General features: G+C 39.4%; 1 protein-coding gene across 2 annotated transcripts in view; it reads right to left on the bottom strand.

The window, feature by feature from the left end:
• LOC117176900 (tryptophan 2,3-dioxygenase) overlaps window positions 1-11,270 on the bottom strand; it is a 44,534-nt gene that overhangs the window by 17,228 nt on the left and 16,036 nt on the right. The window contains exon 1 of one of the 2 annotated variants that reach the window (XM_033367272.1): window positions 9,153-9,168. The exons of the other annotated variant lie outside the window; for it this stretch is intronic. The gene's annotated coding sequence lies outside the window, so the exon portion shown is untranslated. Of the gene's footprint in view, window positions 1-9,152; window positions 9,169-11,270 lie in introns of those variants that run through there. 2 annotated transcript variants of the gene reach the window in all.

Genomic DNA, 11,270 nt, shown 5'->3' on the forward strand with positions numbered 1-11,270 from the left:
GGCGCATACTTTGAATAAAATATTTGTTATCATTCTCTTGAAATAAATGTGTTTTTTTCTTGAAAAAATACCGGTTTCATATGTATACACCTGGTAATATTTAGCTATTTAACAACTTGACTCTCAATTCCTATTTGAGTTGAACTTGGTCCGAATGGGGCTCGTCTTTAAGAGCGCTATCTCGCTTAGATCTTAGATGAAAGTTTTACTTACTTGGAAATGGCAGGGCCTGCCATTTCCAGGAAGCAAGTAGATAGGGCGGGACCAAACTGCTGACATCTGCTTAGGAAAAAAATTCTACAGACGATACAACTTAATGTTGTAATATATAATTTACAAATTTAAAATTTTAGAAAAACTTATAAAAAGCACATACTTCTGATTTTTTAACCCTTGTGTGCACACCCAACTTTATCCACGTTGTTACATATCCCGAATAACTGGGTATCCACCTACCATGTTTTATTAATTATACATTTTGAAATCGTTTACTGGTATTTTCTTCCAATAAATCAATATCAATAAAGAGGCACAAAACACCAAAACTATTTACCTCCCTAATTCAATTATATACGGGAATCACGCAGACAGAACAGTTACGCTGCAGCCCAAGTCCTGAGGCATAATAATGCACATCGGGTTTCCACACACAGAATGCAATGAATAACACAGGGCCAGACGATGAAATTGAGGCGGAGCATCTTTCAGCCTAGTCGACCTTTAGGTTTTTGGGGTCGCTGATCATGATCCCGATGGATTTGATTTCGTGAAATGATAGGTTCAGAGCCTGAAATGAGAAATTGAATGAGTTAATATTTAATTTCAAGCTTGAGTATTTACATTCAAGCCACTTTAAATTTCAGACCATCGGCCTATCATTTTACGAAACCACATTCAACTGTTGAGCATTTTCACCGTAAGGGATGACCTTAGATTTGACCAACAGGGTCATTCGCCAGGTCAAATAGGGGCCAAGATTTATTACTTAATAATATGCTATAGGAAGGGACATCGTGGATCGACATTTTTTGTGCCTGCTCCCAGGGCACCTCCATGTGGTGACGGTGGGCAACGGGTCACCGGCGAAGTGCCTGGGTGAAAGCGATCAAGTCGTCATGGCAGACACAAGGAAAAGTAGCTGTACGATACAGGCACTTGGAAACCCAGCATCGGCGATTGGTCAGGGTGAGCAAGCGGGCCCGTAGTCGTCGTCATCATGCGACCGTAGCTCTAATTAGAAGGGAAACTTGGCCCTTTCAAAGTCTAATGCTACAAGTTCTTCAACAACCCAATGTTATCTTTTCTTTAGAAGATCTGTGCCAGGTTTTTTGAGAGGGCCTAGTGAAAAATGTTCAAGAACACACCGTGAATTGTCCGCACTTCTCGGTAGTGTGGGCATCTTAGTTGCCGCATCACTACAATGACCTGACATACATAATATTCCATTAAACCTTGCGTATAATTATACATTATATAAAGCCAAACTGTGTCATGATAATGATGCTAACAAGGCCCCACTAAAAAACACATTATTCCCCCCGGAACCACGTTCGCATTACTTCATGGGGTGCTTTTTTTTGTCCTTTCAGAGACTTTTTCTGGTTTTTCTTCTTCTTTTATTTTTTTGGGCTTCAGGCTTGCCCAGCCTTTTCTCCGACCAGTCTAATCATGATGTACGCATCGTCTTCAGTAACGCAATAATGTTGCGTAACGGGCTCGTCGGCTTTCGACATCATGACCGCACTTAGATATTTACTTCTGTCATCTAGGAGGCTTACTTAGGGGGGCGGCCTCTCTAAATGATATGCATCCTCTATACCCTGGTAGATGGTTAGACGGGGGTTTCTCACTTCGTACTGCCCGGAGGAAGCACAAGGAAGTGCTGATGCACTCCTTAGAATTGTGGCCCTCCGCTCCGCACGTCCAACATCCTTTGGTCCGATCAGGACCCCTGCAGCTTGCTGCCCTGTGGCCGAAGCCGAGGCAGCGGTAGCAACGGATGACCTGTAACTTCTTGCGTACAAGACAGGACATCCATTCCACCTTCAGATGTCCCGCGTGCAATAGCTTTGTCGCTATTTATTCATCAGTCTCAACAAAGGCCTTCAGAGTACCTCTAAAGGCCCTTTTAGTGAGGCACACCTTCATTTCGCCAATGGGCTGCTCATCAAAATGTCTTCTGATGGCAGCCTCGACCTCTTCTCCATCCGTGGTGGTGTCGAGGTCCAAGAACTCAACTTCAGTGCGAGGAACAATCTCCCTCACTCTGACAGCTTCGCCAACCACACTTCTGATTGCCGCGGACAGCTTGGTTCTGCCATCCGCAGCAGGCCCCACTTCAACAAGGACCTCTCCATTCCTGGTCTCCCTGACACCCCTGATTTTTAAACCGAGGGTTGTGGAATTAACCTTACATTTGAGGTCCCTTCGGACCTTCGCATAGCTCGATCTCTCTGCTGGTTTTATGAAACCGCTTCGGGTCGAGCTCGTCTGCTTTCCCTGGGTGCAGGTTTCTTCCTATTCTCTCCACCACACTTTTTTGGCGTGGACGTCGCAGCAGTTGTAGTGGTGCGCGTCCCCGACCTTTTCGTCTTATGACGGATGACACTTGCCTCGACACTTGCCTCGACGGGGCTCAGAGAAGGCTCCCTCTCTCGATTTCCAGTTTGGGGAGTGGAGGCCTCTACTGATTTTTTGGTTTGAAGCCTTGTCTGGCTCGTATTTTTCTTCTCCTATCTCGTTTGGCTAGCCATTCTCGCTTTTTTAGCCGCGACTAAACACCTCTTGGGACAAATGAATAGTGATATTTAGCAAAGATATTCGTGCTAGGTAATTTGTCCGCCAGAATCCGTGCTTCTTTCACTCCTTCCTGGATTGGCAACCACATGTTCCTCTTAAGAGCAGAACATCTCCATTTCTCGGATGATTGTCCTCAATTTCCTAATGAGACTCATTTGCTAGTCCATCTTTCGTTCCACAATCTTTAGATCCCTTTTGACCTCCGCTTTTGCGCTCATGTCGAGCTCCTTCGTCACGTCCTATGGACCTCGAAGCACCTCACAGACACTTCTGTCCGGGGCTGGAACCCGATCGGAATCAGTTGGGAGATTGCTCCTCCCTTGGGGCATATTGTTGTTAATATACGCACTCATCATTGGTTTTTATTCAGGGTTCCTTTCCCTAGCTGGTATTTGTCCACCCCGGGTTTTTCGATTTCCCTGGTACCACCCATATTTGGGAAGCGTTCCCCTATCCGCAACCTGGGGAGGCGCCCGACGGAGGACCAGCAACCCCATACGGGACTGCTATGCCAGTGCCAGACTCGTAGATCGTGCAACGTTGCAATTAAAACCTAACCATCGCTGATCAACTGTCTGTGCGTTTGAATAGCTTGGTACAGCAGATAAGCTGGAATGAGGGAACAGTGTTGCTGCTATGTGATACTGTTACGTTTATCAGTTGAAAAGTGACCAAAATTTCAATGCTTTTCATTGAATTATCTATGAAACTACGAGGTGGAGAAATTTGAAAGATTTTCGGAGAAGTTTTCCAGGTGGGAATCAAGAAAGTGTTGGTTGTAACACATCAAGCAACCAATTTTTTTGTAGTTTTTGAGCAAGTAAGGCACCAGTTCCTTGTAGTTGTCACTCTTGTGATTGTCTAAGAAATTTTCAACCAAATTCTTGAAGCTCAGCCTTGCATCTCGTTCCTTGACATACATTGTGACAATGAGCGTTTTATCTCTCAACATCTTACGAATTGGAAGTCTATCAAAGACTCCTTCTCTCAATTTTGCGCTCGATAAAGCTGGGAATCGTTTGAATAATCAAGCAAAACATTTGCCTTCGTTATCCAAAGCTATTACGAAGTGTTTCATCAAACTAAGTTTAATGAGCACAGGAGGAAGACGAATTTTAGACGGCTCAACCAAAGGTTTCTTCATAACATTTTTTGATCTAGTTTCTATAAATTTTCAAGCTGGCCAACCTTTCTTAGCGTAATGATTCTTGTGATCCCTGCTATCCCACAAGCAAAGAAAGCATGGAAATTTCGTCAAAACAGATTGCTGACCTAGAATCATTGTCAAGATCTTGAGATCGCCGCAAATATTCCAGCTCCAGACCTAAGGGAATCTCTTAAACCGTCTGTATAACAAACAAGTCCCCGTAGTGAATAAATATTTCCTCTTCTGCTTATCATGCCCATTTTCCCTTTTTGGAAATACCACTTTGAACGGTTTCTTGAATAAGTATTCTTTCAGAATGTAATCAGAGTGCATGCGTAGGATTTCATCAATTTTCAGCACGTTCTTTATTGAGCCATATATGCCAATGTCGTCGATACCACTATAACTCTCTTGTATTGCGTAATAACTCCGTTTCAAGGCTTCGTTTCGACGAATCCATAAACAATCTCCACTCCACTGATTTGTATATATATATTTTTAATTAATTCATAAGACCGTGAATATTGTTACAGTATACCAAGTGGTGTTCTTCTGTAAAGTATTTTCGGAATGATTTATCCCTATTCCGATAAAAGAAAACCTTTGCTCCTTTAGATAGCATATTTATTTCTTTCAGTCTTAAAGCTAGCAATCCAGCCCCACCTTTCGGTAGCTCTAGTTCTCGGATTAAATCATTACGTTTTTCTTCACTAAATGGGCGCGGCGTACCATCTTTTTCCTTCTTTACAACATATTCTTCGCGATCAGTGTCACTGTTACTCTCGCTGCTCTCTTTATTGATATCATCATCAGTTGCTTCATCAATCTCCTTATCAGCCACAGATACATCAAGGGGTACCTCATGATCTTTCTTATTACTTATCTCAGACATGGAAGCTTTGTCCTACTAAAAATTCCTATGTAGGTTCCTATATAGGATCCTATATAGGAACTTACATAGGATCGTATATAGGATCCTACATAGGAGCTTATATGTTTCACCTATAGGTGCCATCTATAGGAAATGACATAAGATCCTATATAGGTGCCTGTATAGGACACCCCCTAATAAGGAACCTAATGGTACCTAACTATAGGCCGCCTGAAAAAAGTTGGCATGGCTCAAGCATGGCAAGACACTTGGAAATATCTGGCTAAAGCATGGTTCACGGCTGAATGCAGCATAGTGCAAGCCTTGCTGCTCTCCGTTCCCATGCTTAGGATACGTTAACCACAGATGAATATTCTTAAGAACATGTAAGTGTTAGAGAAAATGAGCTTGCATTAAAAATGAAAATCTTAGGTTTGCCAAAAGCCGAAATGTCTCTAAATGGTAAGTTCACTACCCGGGTGCACTGGGTCGCACACCAGGTAGTTTAGCACCGATTTTCTACGAGAACTTTAAAAATTTAAATTGTGCCAATTCCCAAAATAACTACTATTAGTGAGGCGACGATCCGGATGCACCAGATTGAGCACCAGGTAGTTTAATACGTATTATACGAGAACTTTTTAAAAATTAAAATTTTTTGAATAATGAAAACAAAGCCAAATGGTGAGGCGACGACCCGGGTGCACCAGGTCGCGCCCCAGGTAGCTTAGTACATATTCTACGAGAACTTTTTTAAAATTTAGATTGTTTCAACAGCTAAAATTACTAAAAGTTGTGAGTCGGCGATCCGGGTGTACCAGATCGAGCACCGGGTAGTATAATACGTATCCTACGAAAACTTTTAAAACATTTAAATTTTGTGAATAATTAAAACAAATCCAAATGGTGAGGCGATGAACCGGGTGCACCAGGTCGTGCCCCGGGTAGCTTAGTACGTATTCTACGAGAACTTTTTTAAAGTTTAGATTGTTTCAACGGCTAAAATTACTAAAAATTGTGAGTCGGCGATTCGGGTGCACCAGATCGAACACCGGATAGTATAATATGGATTTTTATGATAACTTTTTAAAAATTTAAATTTCATGAATGATGAAAACAATTCCAAATAGTGAGGTGACGACCCGGGGGAACCAGATCACGCCCCGGATATCTTATCACGTACTCTACGAGAAAATGTTCAAAATTTAGATTGTTTCAACAGCCAAAATAACCAAAAATTGTGAGTCGACGATCCGGATGCACTAGGTCAAGCACCACGTAGTTTAATACCTATTCGACGAGAACATTTTCAAAATTTATATTTTGTGAATAATGAAAACAGTTCCAAATGGTCAGACGACGACCCGGGTGCACCAGGTCGCGCCCTAGGTATCTTATCACGTATTCTACGAGAAATTTTTCTAAATTTAGATTGTTTCAACAGCCGGAATTACTAAAAATTATAAGTCGACGATCCGGGTGCACCAGATCGAGCGCAAGGTAGTTTAATACGTATTCTACGAGAACTTTAAAAAATTTAAATTTTGTAAATTATAAAAACAAATTCAAATGTTCAGTGGACACCTCGGGTGTACCAGGTCGCACCCCAGGTTGACTCTAAGTTTTAGTAATTTTGGCTGTTGGAATAATCTAAATTTTTTAAAAAAGTTTTCGTAGAATACGAACGTCGACTCACTAATGGTTGTTATTTTGGCAATTGGCACATTTAAATTCAAAAAAAGTTCTCGTAGAATATGTGCTACACTACCTGGTGCGCGAACCGGTGCACCCGGGTAGCGAACTTACCATTTATAGACGTGTCGACTATTGGCAAACCTAATATTTTCATTTTTAACGCAGTCTAATTTTCTCTGACACTTACATGTTCTTAAGAATATTCATTTGTGTTTAGCGTGTCCTAAGCTTGAGAAACGGACAGGAGCAAGGCTTGCTTTATGCTGCCATTCAACCGTGAACCATGCTTTAGCCAGATATTTCCAAGCGTCTTGCCATGCTTGAGGAATGCAAACTTTTTTCACGCGGGTGGCACCCATAGGTGAAACTATGTAGGATCCTATACAGGATCCTATGTGGGTTCCTATATAGGAACTTATATAGGAACCTATAAAAAATTTTTAGTAGGGTGGAAAATAACAATCGTCTTTGCAATTGGGCTCCCGCCAAACAGTTGGTGTAACAAGCGTTATTTTTCACAGCATTCTCATTATATCGGTTCAACATTGATCTGCAAGCACAGCAGAATTTCAAATTCCAGAAAAAAATGGTAGATATTTTTACGATTGCAATCATAAAAAGTAGTAGTGGCGGTAAAAGAGGTAGTGGTAATAGCTTTAGTAGTGTTTTTTTCTCCAACAATTGGTAAACTACCACGAAAGAATTCAATTCCATAAATAGTACAAAAAAATATTGGATTACAAGCATACTGAGAGTTATCAGAGACATCTGAGAGGAGATTAAAAAAGTAGTAATGAAGTAGACCTTAATTCATGACTTCACTCACGTAACTCTTATGGTTTCGGGGTTCTGACGTTTTGGAGTTATGAAATTTCGTGGTTATAGAGCTACCCATGAATATGTTGCACAAGAAAAACTCACGAAATTGTTCTTTGTTCCCAAACATGATTTTTCTTCTGAATGAGGTTACGGGATATTGAGGTTATGGGGTTTTATTATTACAAGGTAAGGGGATTATGAAGCTATGACGTTTTGGGTTACCAGATTAAGGGGAAGAGAAGTGGGACGATGGTCGTGGGGGCTAAAGCGTAGGCTTTGGACCCACTCCTTCGGCTTGCGGGTTCGATTCTCGCCTCGCACTCTGGAAGAGTCTCGGTGGCCCATGCGGTGAACACAAAACTAGCAAGGGAGTCCATACGCATCGAAAATCATTAACGCTCGCATGGGAAAACCTACAGCCATGTATGGAATTTTGATGTGCGGCTGCAGGATGCGCACCCGAGTAAATCCCGCCTATGCTGTAACCATCGTGAATGGAGAAAGAGCAGAATATAATACATTCATGCCGTCAAGCGTCTAATTAATAATAGTTTCAGTACACACTTGTGAAACATTTTGCAGTTGTAAAGTGAAACACTTAAATATCAGGAAGTATAATATCTTATTTAATAGTTTACTCTGCGTTTTATTTATTACTACGCTTTTTGATACTTTTTAAGCACTTGCAATGTAGCATAGCTATGGTTTTAGATTCTTTCAATACACTATTTTACGACTTGAAAAAATTGAACTGTGATATTTAATTGTAGTATGGGAAAAATGCAACCCGGCAGGGGAAAAGTTCTATATACGTATGAATGTTTTTTCATACCGACGTATGGAGAAATTTCAATAGGTGTATTGGTTAATTACTTCCAATACATGTATGGGGAATTCACCATCACGTTTTCTGACAGTGTATGTAAAAATCGTAATATCTGCAGCAGGTATAATTTTTTGTGCATTAGAAATCATTTTTATTCTTCATAACCCAAGCAAAATCATAATTAGCGTTAGAAACTCGCAAAACATAATTTTTTACTTGAAAGGTTTTTTAGGGACCCTAAGAAGTAGAGTTAAAGAGGATGATATTTTGAAAGAAATTATTTATTTGTGTTCTATAGATTTTGAACATTCAAACACATTTAAAGGTGGTATAGTTAAAAATAAATAAATAACATTATAAAGCATTTTTGGACGAACGTATTCTAGAGTTATTTATGGATGAACCGGATTAATTAATGTTTTAATTAAAATAAATTAGTAGAATCTCGACTTACTAATATAATTGCAGTTGAATATCATAAAAGCTGAAAAGTTGACAAAATTAATCAATTTTTTATGCTGCGTAGTAATTTATTTTAGAATTGATTGATGTCAAAGAAATTTTAAGTGTTTAGGAAATTTTCTCAGCTAGAATTTTTCCTTGTCCTGGAAAATACTAGTATGTCTCCCCACAGCAAATTGAACGTTCTCTGATTTATTTTACTGTATTTTCTTATGTTTGTGAATAAATATTACCCTTTAGATAGTTAACCCTCTACCGCCCATGTTATTTTTACTACCTACGCCGTCTATGTGTTTGCGATAAAAGAATAGTTTTAAATTTCTAAGTTATTATTTGAGATCCTCTATTTTATTATTCAGTTATTTTTTAATATTAAAAAAAATCCTGTTTTAGATAATTAAAATAGTAAAAAAACCAAGGAAAAGGTAGGAATTTCATTAAAATTTTATAAATTTTTAAATAAATAATTAAAAAAAAAAGGTTACGGGGTTTTATTTGTCTGACTAAGCTCTCTTGTAAAAAAAATAACTTACCTGTGTTGTCTTCCAATTCATATTTATTTTGGTACATGAAATTGGTGTTTTTAGAAAGGAATATTACATGAAGAAAAAAGTATAATGCTGATTTTGCTCCATGTATTTGTATTTAAAAAATAAACAATTTCACACATCATATGCGATAATGATAAATTAGGTTTCTCCAAACGAATTCGCAGCTATGGCCTTATCAAATCAGAACACAAGATTTTCAAAAATTCACGACGGCTCCGAGATTTACCATTGTTTTTTAAAGTATAAAAAACGACTGCATTGATGCCTGCTTGATCCAGCATGCCATAAAACAATCGTAAAGGCCATCTTTTTGTAATGCAAGCAACTAAATAATGTTTACACATCAGTCGAAGGTATCGGTGCCGCCTTTAGTTTTGTTATAAAAAACAACTACTTCTGATATCTGAGTTTCATCATCGATTTTTCCGCTCTAATGATAAGTGTTTTTTTGAAAGAGTGCTACTTGTTTCTACTTGTTTTTTCTTGATAAAATTCGGTCTCGAAAAATCGCCTGGGTCATGTATGACCCACATGAACGGCGGACGGTTAATAGCAAAAGGCGAACTGTTCCTTAAGATGGTCCAGGAGTTGGATTCTTCGGACTGCGTACTTGATTCTGCAACAATAAATAGATTTATTTTTTGAAAATATAAAGGAGCTAGATATTGTAATACCGATATTATCGAGCCGGCGGAAAATTCAGAAAATTTTAATCAATCAGAAACGCGATAGAGGGAAACATATAGAAAAACCTCTTCGCTTTCTTAACGCGAAAACCGCCTTCCGTGAAGCGTCCGTCGATTATGAATCGTTAATCTCATTATTCGTATTGCCCGTTTGTTGTAAAAGCTTAATCGCGAATTCACTGTGGTGCGCTCATGGAGCTATAAATTAACAGGACGGAGCAGGAAACTGCGTGGTCTGGCAACGCGTAAGTAAGGGGCATGATACACACCACGCATGCTGTCCCCACTCCCTGGGGGGGGGGGGCTGATTGGTTTGTTGCATTAATGACAGATTTCAGTTTAGACTTTATACTGCTGAAAGTTTAGTGTCGTTTGTCTACTAGCTAATCCGAGTCGTCTCTGCCCCCCCCCGACGAATAGAGTGGGGATAACTACACCCTTCCCGATGTACCAAGTCAAGTCGTTCGCCTAAGATGGGAGTTTGTGCTCCGTCCCGTTAATTCATAGGGCCATGGGTGCGCTACATAAGAGTGGACAAAGGGGTAAAACCCTGTGCAAAAGTTACAAGGAGAGTATGGAAGTGAAGAGAAATATTAAAGAGAGCCGTGGTTCTGTTTTCCGGAAATTTTTTCTTTTCAAATCTCGAGCGAAGATCCATTGACCATCAGGCGTTCTGATTTTCTGAGGCGAAGGAATTTTCCTGGTCGTGAACGAAAGCAGTATTTTTCCTTGTCCTGCGATCATATTTCTGATGGCCGTCTAAATGTCCACGACGAAATCTCCATCCTCGCTGCGTTCGTCAGAACAAGAAAATTGTGCATTTCGAAGTTATCCAGAAAAAATAAGGTACCAGCTTTGATATTCGGAATTTAATTGGTATAAGTACTTCTGCGCATTGTATGAATTATATTTATCGTGTGTCTTTGTGAATGTTTCAAATAAGCGAAAGGACTGAAATCTTGTACAGCCAAATCCGAGCAAAATTGGAATTAATTTATTTCTGACGTGGTTTATCGGCGAATTTTTTAACAATTCATATTGATTTCTATTGCATGAGCTTAGATAGAATAAATATTACATTCCAGTATAAATTTTCTACAATATAATCCTTTTTGTCGATTTTTTCATTCAATCTGAGGACTGAGTGTTATTATTATTATTATTATTATTATCATCTATAGGGATCCACAAATCACACTAAAGAGCCCCATATGGATCCAAAATTCATCCTGGAGATTCTGTTTATAGGTTTTCATCATTAATATTGGAGAGCCCGTTTATATGTATCCAAATATTCATCCTGGAGAGTCCTATAGAGATTCAACATGTATACTGGAAAGCCCATTTATAGGGATGCATCTTTCTTACAAACGCTAGTTTCAGTGCCAATGACTGAAACCAACGATTCAAAATA

This window comes from Belonocnema kinseyi, chromosome 7, assembly GCF_010883055.1.
Source record: "Belonocnema kinseyi isolate 2016_QV_RU_SX_M_011 chromosome 7, B_treatae_v1, whole genome shotgun sequence".
NCBI classification, from domain to species: Eukaryota; Metazoa; Arthropoda; class Insecta; order Hymenoptera; family Cynipidae; genus Belonocnema; species Belonocnema kinseyi.